This window comes from Carettochelys insculpta, chromosome 7 (assembly GCF_033958435.1).
Source record: "Carettochelys insculpta isolate YL-2023 chromosome 7, ASM3395843v1, whole genome shotgun sequence".
Taxonomy (NCBI): Eukaryota; Metazoa; Chordata; order Testudines; family Carettochelyidae; genus Carettochelys; species Carettochelys insculpta.
The window spans coordinates 1,545,473-1,558,307 of record NC_134143.1 but is presented as its reverse complement, the minus strand read 5'-3'; positions in this window follow the sequence as shown (position 1 = coordinate 1,558,307).

Genomic DNA, 12,835 nt, shown 5'->3' with positions numbered 1-12,835 from the left:
GCATCGGCGTCGGTCGGATCCGGGGAGAAAAGGGCGGCGTAGAAGGCGCGAGCCCTCTCGTGCATCTCCACCGGATCCGTAAGAGGTGTGCCATCCTCCGCCAGAAGGCAGAGGATATGTTTTTTGGCGCCCCTCTTTTTCTCCAGGGCGTAGAAGAAGCGGGAGCCGCGGTCCATCTCCCGGAGGAGTTGGATTCGCGACCTCACCAAGGCCCCCTGTGCCCGATGGGCGTCGAGGGTCCTGAGCTCGTCCCGCTTCTCCTGGTACGTGCCACAGAGGGATGGATCTCCGGTGCTGGCGGCTAGACGCCTCTCCAGCTCAAGGACCTCCCGTTCCAGCTGCCCTATCAACGCATCCCGCCGCCGGCTGGCCCCCCGAGTATAGTCACGGCAGAAGAGCCGCGCGCGCACCTTTGCCAGGTCCCACCACCGCCGTGCCGAGGGAAAGGCATGCCGCTGCTCGCGCCAGGCCAGCCAGAACTCCCGGAAGGATGCCACAAAGCCCACGTCCTCCAGCAGGCTGTTGTTAAAATGCCAGTAGGCCGACCCCCGCTTCCCCGGCAAGAGGGAAGCCTTCACGGCCACCAGGTGGTGGTCCGAGAAGGGGGCCGGCCGTACGCTGGAGGCGTGGGCCTGGGAGAGATGGTGCCGCGAGATGTAAATGCGGTCCAACCGGGAGTGTGCAGGTTTATGGCCCACCACCCGGACGTAGGTGAAACCGGCGTCCTCATCCAGGTGGTGGCTGCGCCAGACGTCCACCAGGGAGCAACGGTTAATGAGCTCCCTGAGGACGTCCGCAGCGGCCTGGCACTTCTCGGTCCCCCTGCGGTCCCGCTCCTCGAGGGTGCAGTTGAAATCCCCGCCGAGGACCAGGCACTCGCGAGGATCGATGGTGTCGAGGAAGGCTGCCGCCTGCCGGAAGAAGGAGGTTCTCTCCGGGCCGAGTGTCGGGGCATAGATGTTGACAAGGTGGAGAGGCAGCCCCTCCACCCGCACCCGGAGATACAGCAGGCGGCCCGGCATGACCTCGACGCTCCCCAGCACCTCGGGCTGCAGGTCTGGGGAGAACAGGGTCGCTACCCCGGCCCGCTGGGCCGAGAGATGACTAAAGTGGACCCCGTCTCCCCACTCCAGCCGCCACTTGGCTTCAGCGGCCAGAGTAGTGTGGGTCTCCTGTAGAAAGGTGATCGACTACCCGCCCTCTCGGAGGAAGGAGAGCACTCGGCACCTGCGGAGACCCGACCCGCAGCCCCTGACGTTTAGTGTGGCAAAGATGAATGGCGCCATTTGGAGGGCTGGGGAGGATCCTCGCCAGAGGGAGCGTCGGCGGTTCCCGTGGGGCCATGCAGCAAACTGTGAGCCACGCCGAAGGTGACGAGGGCATCGCGGAAGCCACGGGCCAGTTGGTAGACCGCGGCGTCCCTCTTCCCGGTCCCCTTGCCCTCCCTCAGAAGGGCCCTCACGGACTCTAAAGCAGAATGGAAGTCTCCCCACCGCTGGAGGGCGAGAGTAACCTTGCTCTTGGAGCCGCGAACGTCCTCCAAGAACTGGCGCATCTCACCCGCCAGCGCGTGGGGTGCCGAGGCCTCGGGGTCTTGAGAACCCGTCGGCCTCGCGTTCTTTTGGGCCCCTCGGCCAGAGAAGAGGTTGGGGTAGGGACTGGGGCCTGAGTTTGGGAGGGATGGGGGCGGCGGAGGGAGACCAGCCCCGGAAGTGCTGGGAGAGGGCAGTGCAAGAGGGGCCTCCCGAGGAGTTACGACCTCGGGGGCAGGTATGACTGGGCAGGGGTAGAAAAGAGGAGGAGGGATGGGGGCAGGGGAGGTAGAGATCGGTGGGGGAAGGGAGGGGTCGTGGGGGGGAAGGAAAGGAGGGGGTGGGGGGAGGGGAGGAAGGGGAGGGTTTAGAGTGGGGGGGATTGCGGGTTCTGGAGCGGGGCATTAGCCGGGAAGGGGTGTGGCAGGGGTGGCAAGCAGTGAGGCCAAGGTGGGAGCAAGGGCGGAAACACGGGCCAAGGAGGTCTCCAGGAGCGGGGCTTCCTCAGGCTATGGCAGGGTAGAGGTTGAGGTGCCGGCACACTCAGCGGGAGGCGCCAGCAGGTCGGGGGAGAGGGTGTCGGGGTTTTTGGTTCCAGGGATGAAGGGGGGGGGCAAGGGGAGTCCTGATTCCCCTGGGGCATCCGGGGGCTGGCTGACCTCCGCCGGGGGGTTGTCCCTAGTTGAGGGAGGGGTTGCCCCTTGGGACAGCTCAGGGCAGAGGGAGGTGGCAGTCAGGGTATCACTGGTAGGAGGAGAGGGGGAGGGTGGGAGCGGGAGTGGAGAGTCCATGGGCGGCCCACAGGCCTCCAATAGCAGGCCCTCCACATCCAGGGCCACCGGGGTGAGGCCCAGGGCCTCGACCTCCTGCGAGAGGAAGGCGAGGCCGGGAGCCACCTCCTCCGGGAGCTCCATTACAGCCGCCTGGGTAGCGGCCGGAGGGGTGTCGGAGGAGGGCGCGGGCACAGGAAGGGCCGTCTCGGCCTCTTTTGGCTCTGGCTCCGGGGCCGAGGGGGTGTTAATCTCCTCGGCCGCCGCGGCTGCAACCTCCGTCACCCCCGGCAGATGGTTGGTAGCCGGGGGTTCGGCGGGTGGAGCGGGGCTGGCAGATCTCTTGGGTGCCTTGCGCGGCACCTCCACCCCGTCCTCCGGCGGGGTGGGGTGCCGGACGCGCGCCCCCCCTTTTTTCCTTTTCCCCCCCACCAATACCCACCCCTCCGAGGAGGCGGGCTGGGCAGTAGAGGAGGAGGGGCCAGGGGATAGGGCCGACAAGGAGGGAGGGAGGGAGGAGGGGGGTGGGGCGGCGAGGGAGAGGGGCGACCCGCCCTGGGGTGGGCCCTCTTTTGGTCCTGCCGCCGGCCCTGCCTCCCTCTCCTCCACGGGCCTGGCTTTTGTGCCCGCTCGGGCGCCGGCGCCCGCTTCTTCTCTCCCGGCACCATGCTGCCGGGCGCCCTCCGACGCCCGAGCGGCGATGGATCCGTCCGGGCCTAAAAGAGGAGGGGCGGTCCCAGGGCCTGTCACGGTCGGGGCGCCGCCGGTCTCGTGGCTGACGCCCCCCGGGTCGGAGGAGGTCCCGGGCTCCTCTTCTTCGTGCCGGGCCAGGGGGCAATCGCTCCGGACATGCCCCGCCGCCCGGCACCCAAAGCACCGGGCCTCCCCCAGGGTGTAGAAGACCCGGTACTGGGCCCCTTGATAGGGCACCAGTATAGTCCCCTCCTGGGCCACCCCGCCCTGTGCTGCCGCCGGCGGCAGTTGGACCCGGGCCTGCCGGCGGAAGGAGAGCACGTGCCGGAGGGCGGGGTCTTTGCAGCCTAGGGGGAGGGGACTCAGGACCGTCAAAGGCCGGCCCAGGGCGGTGAGGAAAGGCAGAAGGGCGGCGTTGGGAAGGAAGGGCGGGACGGACGAGAACACCACCCGCACGCCCAGGTCTTCCAGCGGCTCCAGGGGCACGTGCACGCCCCCAACCGCCAGGCCCCTCTCCACCGCCTCCTGGGCGGCGGCCTCCGAAGCCAGGAAGAAGACGATCTTCCCGAACATCTGGGAGCCGCCACCATGGCCGCGGACCCCACCACCCGTGCCAACGCCAGCACGTAGGTCTCCATGTGGGGCGAGGCAGCCACCAGGAGGCAGCGGACCCCGTGCATCCTGGTGAGCGCGGGGAAGGGGCCGCGACCGTCGGGGATGGTCGTCCTGGCGGAGGCGGAAGGAGCAGGGTGCAGGGCGGCGGCCGCCGCCTGGGCATACAATCTGGGGGCCGAGATGTCGGGGCCCCCAGGGGTGGTGGAGGGAGCAGGGGGAAGGGGAGAAGGGGAGGCTGCGGCGAGTGCTTGGGCAGCGGGGGGGAGAGTCCCCGCCACGGGGGGTTTAGCCTTCCGGGCGGGGCTCTTGCCCTTTCTTTTCCCCTGGCCCTTCCTGCCCTTTTGCGGGGGTGGGTGCGGGGCCAGGTTGCTGGAGGACGCCGCGGCGGAGGTGGTGGGAACCCCGGAGCCTGCGCCCGCGCCCTCAGCCAACATGGCGGCAGAGTCTTGGGCGGCCCTGGATGAGTGGGCCGCCGTTTCGGGGGTGGGAGGGGTGACAGTGGAAGACAAGGGGAGGAGGGGGTCACCGGATGACCCTCCGGCGGGTGTGGGGGTCATGGTGGCGGGTTTGTGAGATGGGGGAAGTTTGTTGGGCGTGGGGCCTTTAAGAGAGAGCGGGGGAGGGGAGGAGAGTGGAGGGGAAGGAAGGGTGGAGGCGTGGCTGCCCCTCCCCCACCGGCCAGGCTGAGGACCCAGCCAGGTGGGGGAAGGGCAGAGCGAGGGCAGTGAGGTCAGGGGAAGGTGAGACCTAAGATGGCCGCTGCTCCCAGCACAAGATGGTCAGATGGCTCCTTTTCTGCACTGGGATGTGAGGGATTAAAGTTTATGTGTGTGTGGTGGGGGGTTGGGGCTCAGGCGCTTGGGTGAAGTGAAAAATAAAAGGGGGTGGGAGGGGGCGTGGGCACAGCCAACCTGGGGGAAATGGGGGGGTGGGGGTGCCCACGTGCGCCTGAGGGGGGGGGGCCCACAGCAGCTGCTGCAGAGCCTTTAAGAAACCAGGGGGAGAAGGAAGGGGCAGCTGGTTAGAAGGGGGCCCAGGTGGAGGAGGGGCCCCCAGCGGCGGCTGGGTGTGGGTGGGGGGGCAATAAGGGGGGGGGTGGCTGCAGGGGCGGGGCAGGGGCACACCCTAACACCCCCCCCCCCCCCGGCTATGCAGCCACCCCTCTGGAGCCCCAGTGGAAAGGAAGGGCCCTGCCCAAACTCACCCCTCCCAAGCCACTCCACAGGAAGAGGCCTGTGGAGGGGGCCCAACCGCTGCTTTCAGAAGCCCCTTACCTTTCCTGGGGGGTGAGGATGCAGCAGCCGCCGGACGAGGAGGTGGGCCGCCCAATTGGGGGGCAGCAGCAGCCCCCCCGTCCCTGGCAGCGCGGGGAACAGGGAGCAGGAGAACGCAGCGCCGCCGAAGGCCGGGAGGAACGTGTCTCCCAGAGGTCATCTGCATGAGAATGCAAAGGTGTGCATGGGTGATACCTTTTCAGGCAAAGCCTCATGGGTAGCAAGTCAGCCGTGAGATTTGTTCTATTGTAAACATGTATTTGTGAAATCACAATTTAAGCTGACACTCAGTGTGGGACTTGTGAGATCTCACCAGTGCTCTGGGTTGTTGTGGGGGACAGGGCAGTCGCCTTAGCTGCCTAAGACATTGATTACACAGGGCTCCTTGGCTTAAAACATTGTGAGAAAGAGGGGGAGGGGCATTGGTTGAGCCAGCTTGTCGAGTGCCATGGCCTTGCCTCTGCCTTGGCTGTGTAGCTATAAGCCTGATTTAACTAGTCCTCCCCACCTGTTGAAAAATAGACTTGGGTATTAGGGTGTTTGTGAAACCACGGCTACGTCTACACGTGCCCCAAACTTCGAAATGGCCATGCAAATGGCCATTTCGAAGTTTACTAATGAAGCGCTGACATGCATATTCAGCGCTTCATTAGCATGCGGGCGGCAGCGGCGCTTCGAAATTGACGAGCCTTGCCGCCGCGCGGCGCATCCAGACGGGGCTCATTTTCGAAAGCACGCCACCTACTTCGAAGTCCCCTTATTCCCGTGAGCTCATGGGAATAAGGGGACTTCGAAGAAGGTGGCGTCCTTTCGAAAAGGAGCCCCGTCTGGCCGCGCCGCGCGGCGGCAAGGCTCGTCAATTTCGAAGTGCCCCGGCCGCCCGCATGCTAATGAAGCGCTGAATATGCATTTCAGCGCTTCATTAGTAAACTTCGAAATGGCCATTTGCATGGCCATTTCGAAGTTTGGGGCACGTGTAGACACAGCCCACATGTAAGAGATACCAGCAGCTGAAATCACAGAGTGGCAGCTGAGGCCCTTCACAGCTGAAATTGCAGGGTTCTCCTTTAGGGCAGTTCCAAGCAGTGGGGTTGGGTGCATGATGATGGAGGGTGGCTGATGAGAGGAGCGGCAGGCTATGGTTGGTGGTAGTGAGGGGAGGCTGCAGACAAGTGAACAGCTAGTACTGCCCTGGTGATGTATCTGTGGGCTCTGCGTTCAGGACTGCATGGCAGAAGGTACATTCTGTAACTGTGTGTGGGGTAAAGGGCCAAGAGCCCCAGCAAGAGACTGGGTTCTTCTGCATGTGGGGATGGGATCTGGGTGAAGGGGGTTTGTCTCTTCTTTGCTTAGATACACTGCGTCTGTCACTGTAACCTGGGGGTAGGTTATGGTCATTAAACAAGCCATTTCTATCTCAGACTCTGTGCTTGCGAGGGGGGGAAAACTGCCTTACAGGCACCCAGCACAGGGGTGAAATTGTCCCAGGCCACTGGGTGGGGGCTCGAGCCGGTTGGTCGTATCCTTTACAGGAAAACCCCACAAGAGTTGAACCCGGCCTTTCTGGCAGGCATCTGGCATTAATAGAAGGGTTACACTAACATGGCTGCCCTGCTCCCACCCAGTCTGCCCCCAACCCCTCCTTCCTTTCTTGCAGCCCCCAGTTAACCCAAGCGTATTGGACCTGACCCTTGCCCCCACCTCCTCATAATCCCAGCCCCATCCCAACCTGGTGGGAATGTGGAGTATGGCCCCCTGTCCTTTCCCTAAAGACCTCTCACAGGCTATGTCTACACGTGCCCCAAACTTCGAAATGGCCATGCAAATGGCCATTTCGAAGTTTACTAATGAAGCGCTGAAATGCATATTCAGCGCTTCATTAGCATGCGGGCGGCAGCCACGCTTCGAAATTGACGCTCCTTGCCGCCGCGCGGCACGTCCAGACAGGGCTCCTTTTCGAAAGGACGCCGCCTACTTCGAAGTCCCCTTATTCCCATGAGCTCATTGGAATAAGGGGACTTCGAAGTAGGCGGCGTCCTTTCGAAAAGGAGCGCTGTCTGGACGCGCCGCGCGGCGGCAAGGAGCGTCAATTTCGAAGCGCGGCTGCCGCCCGCATGCTAATGAAGCGCTGAATATGCATTTCAGCGCTTCATTAGTAAACTTCGAAATGGCCATTTGCATGGCCATTTCGAAGTTTGGGGCACGTGTAGACACAGCCACAGTTCTGTTGCCCCCCCCAACCCCCGGACCTTATGCCTGAGCAAATGCACACCATGAGTAGACACAAGAAACGGAGGTGGACATGCTCTGCTAACCAGCTGGGAAGCATTGGAATCTCTGCTGAGCACTCACACAAGCCCAAACCTTACACAGAACACTGACGGCAGCTGCAGCACAAATATGGAACTTGCTCAAGTTGGTGATTTTTCTCCGCAAGTCTCTTTTTGCAAGGTGCAAAAAAGGGGATGATTTCTTGTACCCCTCAGGGTTTTCTCCACCAATTAGGCCTGATTCTGGATAGAACAATTTAGGTTCCTTATGTCAGGAATGTGCCAGCAGGAACTCAATGCTGCTGAAGGCTGGGAGGGATGTGTCGCCCAGAGATCATTTGCATGAGAATGCAAAGGTGTGCATGTGTGATACCTTGCAAAGAAAGCCTGATGGGTAGCAAGGAAGCAATGAGATTTTTTCGATTGTAAACACATTGTTGTAAAATCACAATTTATACTAACACTCAGCAGAAGAATTGTGAAATCTCACCAATGCCCCAAGTCATTGTGGGGGACAGGGCAGTCGATGTAACTGCCTAAGACATGGATTGCACAGGGCTCCCTTGTTTAAAGTATTATGTATTAGTGGGGATTCAGTCAAAATGCAATGTAATTCGTGCTGTTATTTATTGCTTGGTTCTCCACATACATATATGTATGTATCTAAGGCCATGTCTACACATGCCCCAAACTTTGATATAACCATGCAAATGGCTATTTTGAAGTTTACTAATGAAGTGCTGAAATGCATATTTAGTGCTTCATTACCAGGCGGGTGGAAGTGGCGCTTTGAAATTGATGGGCTTTGCCACTGCGCAGCGTGTCCACACGGGGTTCCTTTTCAAAAGGACGCCACCTTCTTCAAAGTCCCCTTAATCCCATGAGCTCAGGGGAATAAGGGGACTTTGAAGTAGGCGGGGCCCTTTCAAAAAAGAGCCCTGTCTGGACGCGCTGTGTGGTGGCAAGGCGCGTCAATTTCAATGCGCCGCTGCTGCCCGCATGCTAATGAAGTGCTGAATATGCATTTCAGCGCTTCATTAGTAAACTTCGAAATGGCCATTTGCATGGCCATTTCGAAGTTTGGGGCACGTGTAGACGTAGCCAGGGACAAACAGGTGGCATGACCAGTGGGTAGCTGGTCGGAGGAGTAGAAGGTGGACAACTGGCAGAGGGCTGGAAGGAGCAAGCAGAACACTGGACGGGAGCAAAGGTGACATAAGGGAACACATCAGCGTGAGGTGTCAGTGCCCACATGGACTGGACCAAGTCATAAGCGAGGCATTTGAATTCCGAGGTGCAGAGAACGTCAGGTGTGTGGTTTGACTGTATTGGACTGGTGAGCCTCACAGGCCAAGGACATTGCTCAATGCAGTTGACCTGGGCCAGTTACTTGAGGATTGGTTGTGAACTCTGGGTGTGATAATTTTCCCAAGCTGTTGCTAATTGACTTTTCTGCCTCTTTTCTTAAAAGTCCTTTTCTACACTCAGACTCTGTGCTTGCGCGTGGGGAAGCATTGCCTGTGCGAGGTGCCCAGGGGTGTGAGAATTTCCCAGCCTACTGGGTTGGGCTCAAGCTGGTTCTGCGTGAGATGGATGAAAAGGAAGCCCTAGCTGTTGAACCCAGCCCTGGTTGCTCCCAATTCCTTCCATCAGCAGGGTTACACTCTGTATGAGGTCTTGGACAGGGGGCTGCAGCCAGGGGAGCGTAAGAGGGAGAGCAGGAGATGGTGCTGCTGAAGAGGTGCCCGTGAGTGTACGATGGTTTGGTGGGAGTGAAGTGAGTTTTCTGGACTGTGTGAAGTTTGATTCTGATTGGGGGTCATGTCAGTGACGGTGTCAGGTGGGGTTGTGTGTCTGGGAGGGTTTGATCCCTTGTTCCCTTGGTTGCCTTTGATCAGCCTGAGGCTCAGCCTGCCCCTGTGTGGCTAAGGAGGGGGAAGGCCTGAGCTCGGTGAGCAGCTTTAAAAGCCAGCGGCAGAGCAATAGGGGAGGGACGGAAACAGGGAAGTGTAAAAGGGAGTTTGATGGAATCAAGTTAATCCTTTGGCTCTTTCTCAGCCCCTTGATGTTATGAAACTCCGCACAGCAGTTCCATCCCCTGTGTGAGCAGAGAGGGACTGAGCCTGTTTTCCTTTCTCCCCTCAGGGGGCTGCAGGCACCACAGACAGGCGTGTGGCTCCATCCCCTTTCCATAGCCTTGTTCTGGCCACAGACTGAGCCCAAATAACTAGCCCAAGGCTCAGCTGCAAGGTGGGGCTGGTGACACAAGGGGATACAACCCCTTTGGTGCATTACAAGCCTGGCATTCGTGCAGTCCTCAGAGCAGAGAGCAGGAGCTTGGTAGAGATGGTGGGTCTTAGCCACTTGACTGTGTGGTCACACTGCCAGAGTAGGAGGTTCGCCGTCACTTTCCCAAGAAGTTCATGTCCGAATTATGCCTCAGTCTTGCCACTGCTCTCACAGAAACCTGGAGCAGGGGCTGGGGCAATGTCAGCAGAGACATTGAAAAGAGGCCAGATGGGGATGTCAAAGAAATCAAATTGATGTCATTAATGGGATTTGAACCTACACTTCTCTTTAGAGAGCAGAACACCCATGGAAGGTGAAGAAAATAGATCAAAGCAGGGGCTTTTACCCACTCAGCCATCCTCACAGAGCTGAAAGCAACACTCACTCTACACAAGTTTTCTTTAATATTTTAGGAGTCAGGTTGACAGCTTTCTGCACCCAACTGCAGCACGTCTCTTTCAACACCCAGCAGCCCTTCTCCAGCACAGCTGGTTTTTACACACAATCACCCTGACCTAATACTGGGACATGCTTTGGCATTAGCTGAACAGAAACAAATGAAGAAGAAACCGCCAGTTTGCCACACTGAGGGGTGGAATTCTTCTATGCTCATACTTGCAAAGTAGGTGGCAACCAAGCACCCAAGAGACGGGAGCTCTTATTGGCTCTTATTCTGCCCCATCTTTAGATATTAAAGTTTCATGAAAGGAAAGAAACCACACTGAGGAGGAAGGCAGCGCTCTTCAGGATTCTTCTGGAAATGAGTTGGCCCCACAGAAGAAATAACAAGAGACAGGAGCACTGTTCCTGAGCAAGTGACTACTTACAGGTTAGGCCAAAGTGCTAACCACGACACTGCAGCACACACTGACAGTTTGGTGCTTTTCCGAAGTGTTCTCAGGACCCAGTGCATCAGCCAGATTCTCTTTGGAGAATGGGCAAGCAAAGGGCACCAAGAACTTTTCAAAACTTTGCCAATAACAATGGTGCAATAGCTTCTCCAATTCCCTATTTCACAAGCAGTCGAAACACAGCCAGACCTTCCAACCATCAATTTTCATACCCCCTCGATATTTCCTGCCACCGCCCAGGGACTCCTTCAACAAAACAGGAAACCAAAGTGCCAGACCATCAATGGCTTCTCTTCTAGCCACTGCTTGCACCCACAGCACTTAGGAGAGGCAGCCACGGTTTTCCCAGGCTCCATCCCAGTGCACAGGATGCCCAGCAGCACAGTCACAGCCCTGCCAGGCCCAGGAGAGGGAGCAGATGGAAACAAGCCATAAATGCAGAGCAAATTAAGCTGGGGGAGAAAAGTGTCAATTAAGCACAAGCAGCTGCTCCTCTTGTGTAATGGACAGCACTCAGGACTCAGACTCTTGCAATCTGAGGTAAACTCCTCAGTAGGACTGCCTCAGTTTCCCCTTCCACACAGCAGTGCAGGCTTGTTATGCCTTTACTGCTCTACCCAGCTCTATGCCTGTGCACAGGTAATGGCTTATGAGCTGCAGGTCCTGTGACTTCTCTGCTCCCATTCCCAGCATGTGCAAAAGTTCCCCTGAAAATCATCCATGTTACACACTGTGAAGAGGTTTCCCATCATGCCTGCCCCACAGACAGCCACAGGCCCTCAAGCAGGACCAATGTTTATTTGACACAACTATCATCTTCCCCTTCTCAATAAGACTTTTCCCAAAACACTTTTGAACCCTGATTCTCTTGCCCTTCTGGAAGTGAGTAACATGAGCTGTGAGCTCCACATTTCCTTCCCCTCACCTGGATAGGTGTGTCTTATTTATACCCCCTGTGCACAGCTGGAGCGAATGCACAAGGGCATGAAGCTACAGAGCACCTGAGGGGGAGAATCAGCTGGTGAGAGGTTTTCTTCTCTCCTTGGGCAGGTGGAAACAGAATTGAAGAGAAGAAAATCCTCTTCCACATTCCAAAGATGATGGAAATAGCAATTGGTAATGTAGTCGCTTCTGCTAGAGCTGAGGACAAGAACAGTCATTTGCTGCCAAAGGCCAACATGTCAGTGAAAGGTGTGAGAAGATTGCTGTGTGGGATGAGACAATCAATGCAAGAACAAAACTGGCCAGTATGGGCTTTGAACCCATGACACTGCACTGTAACAGCTCATTATAAACCAATAGAGCTCATCAGGCCCCGAGAAACAACTTTCCTTCCTTCTGTCCCACAGTTGAAGGAGTTAAGTGTCTAAAAGTCAAATGCATGTGGCAAAGTGTTCACAAGTGCCTGACGAAAGTGTCTCCCTTGCCCTCAACTGTGTGTTCAGGTCTCTGTGGGGAGACACAGCTTCAAACTCCTCTCCTGACACACCCACTTTTTGACAACAAGAAACAGCCTCAGTTCAACCTCTCCAGTCACATGAGAAAAGTCCGTGCTCAGGATTTCTCTCAGAGGCCCTTTCCCGCCCTCTCCCTCTTCAGCTCCTGTGATGTGAGATCAACCCTCCTCCCTTGGCCTCTGGGAGAGAACTGCAGCCAGCTGGGTGTGTGCTCCTGGAAAAGACTCCATGCGAGGAGCAGCAGCTGAGGTGGAGAGGGCAGAGCTGGGTTAAGTGAAAGCAAAGGAGTGATGGTCCTTTGGGGGTTTGTCTATTATCAGAGCTGTTCAATCCATAGGACAAAGGGGTGGGGGTGGCTGCACTAGAATCATAGAACAGGGATAGAATTGACCTAAAAAAGCCATCAAGTCCAGCCCCCTGCCCGAGGCAGGACCAGACCCATCAGATCAGCCCCTCCAGGGTTTTGTCAAAACGAGACTAAAACACTTCCAGAGGTGGAGACTCCACTACTTCCCTGGGGAGACGATTCCAATGCTTCACCACCCTCCGAGTGAAAAAGTTTTCCTAATGTTGAACCTGGACCTTCCCAACTGCAACTTGAGTCCCTTGTTCCATGTTCTGCCATCCGTGACCACTGTGAACAGCCTCTCTCCAGCCTCCCTTCAGTAAGTTGAAGGCTGTTATAAAGTCCCGCTTCAGTGTTCTCTTCTGCAGACTAAACAGTCCCAATTCCCTCAACTTTTCTTCACAGGTCACATGCTCCAGCCCCCTTGTTATTTTGGTCGCCCGCCTCTGGACCTCTCCAGTGCATCCACATCCTTCCTATAACTGGGGGCCCAGAACTGGACACAGTACTCCAGATGCGGCCTCACCAAACCTGAATAAAGAGGAATAATCACTTCTCTGGATCTACTGGCAACCCTCCTCTTGATGCAACCTAATGTGCCGTTAGCTTTCTTGGCTACAGTGGCACACTGTTGACTCATGTCCAGTTTCTCGTCCACTCCAACTCCCAGGTCTTTTCCTGCAGAACTACTACTGAACCAGTCAGACCCCAGCCTTTAACAATGCTTGGGATTCTTCT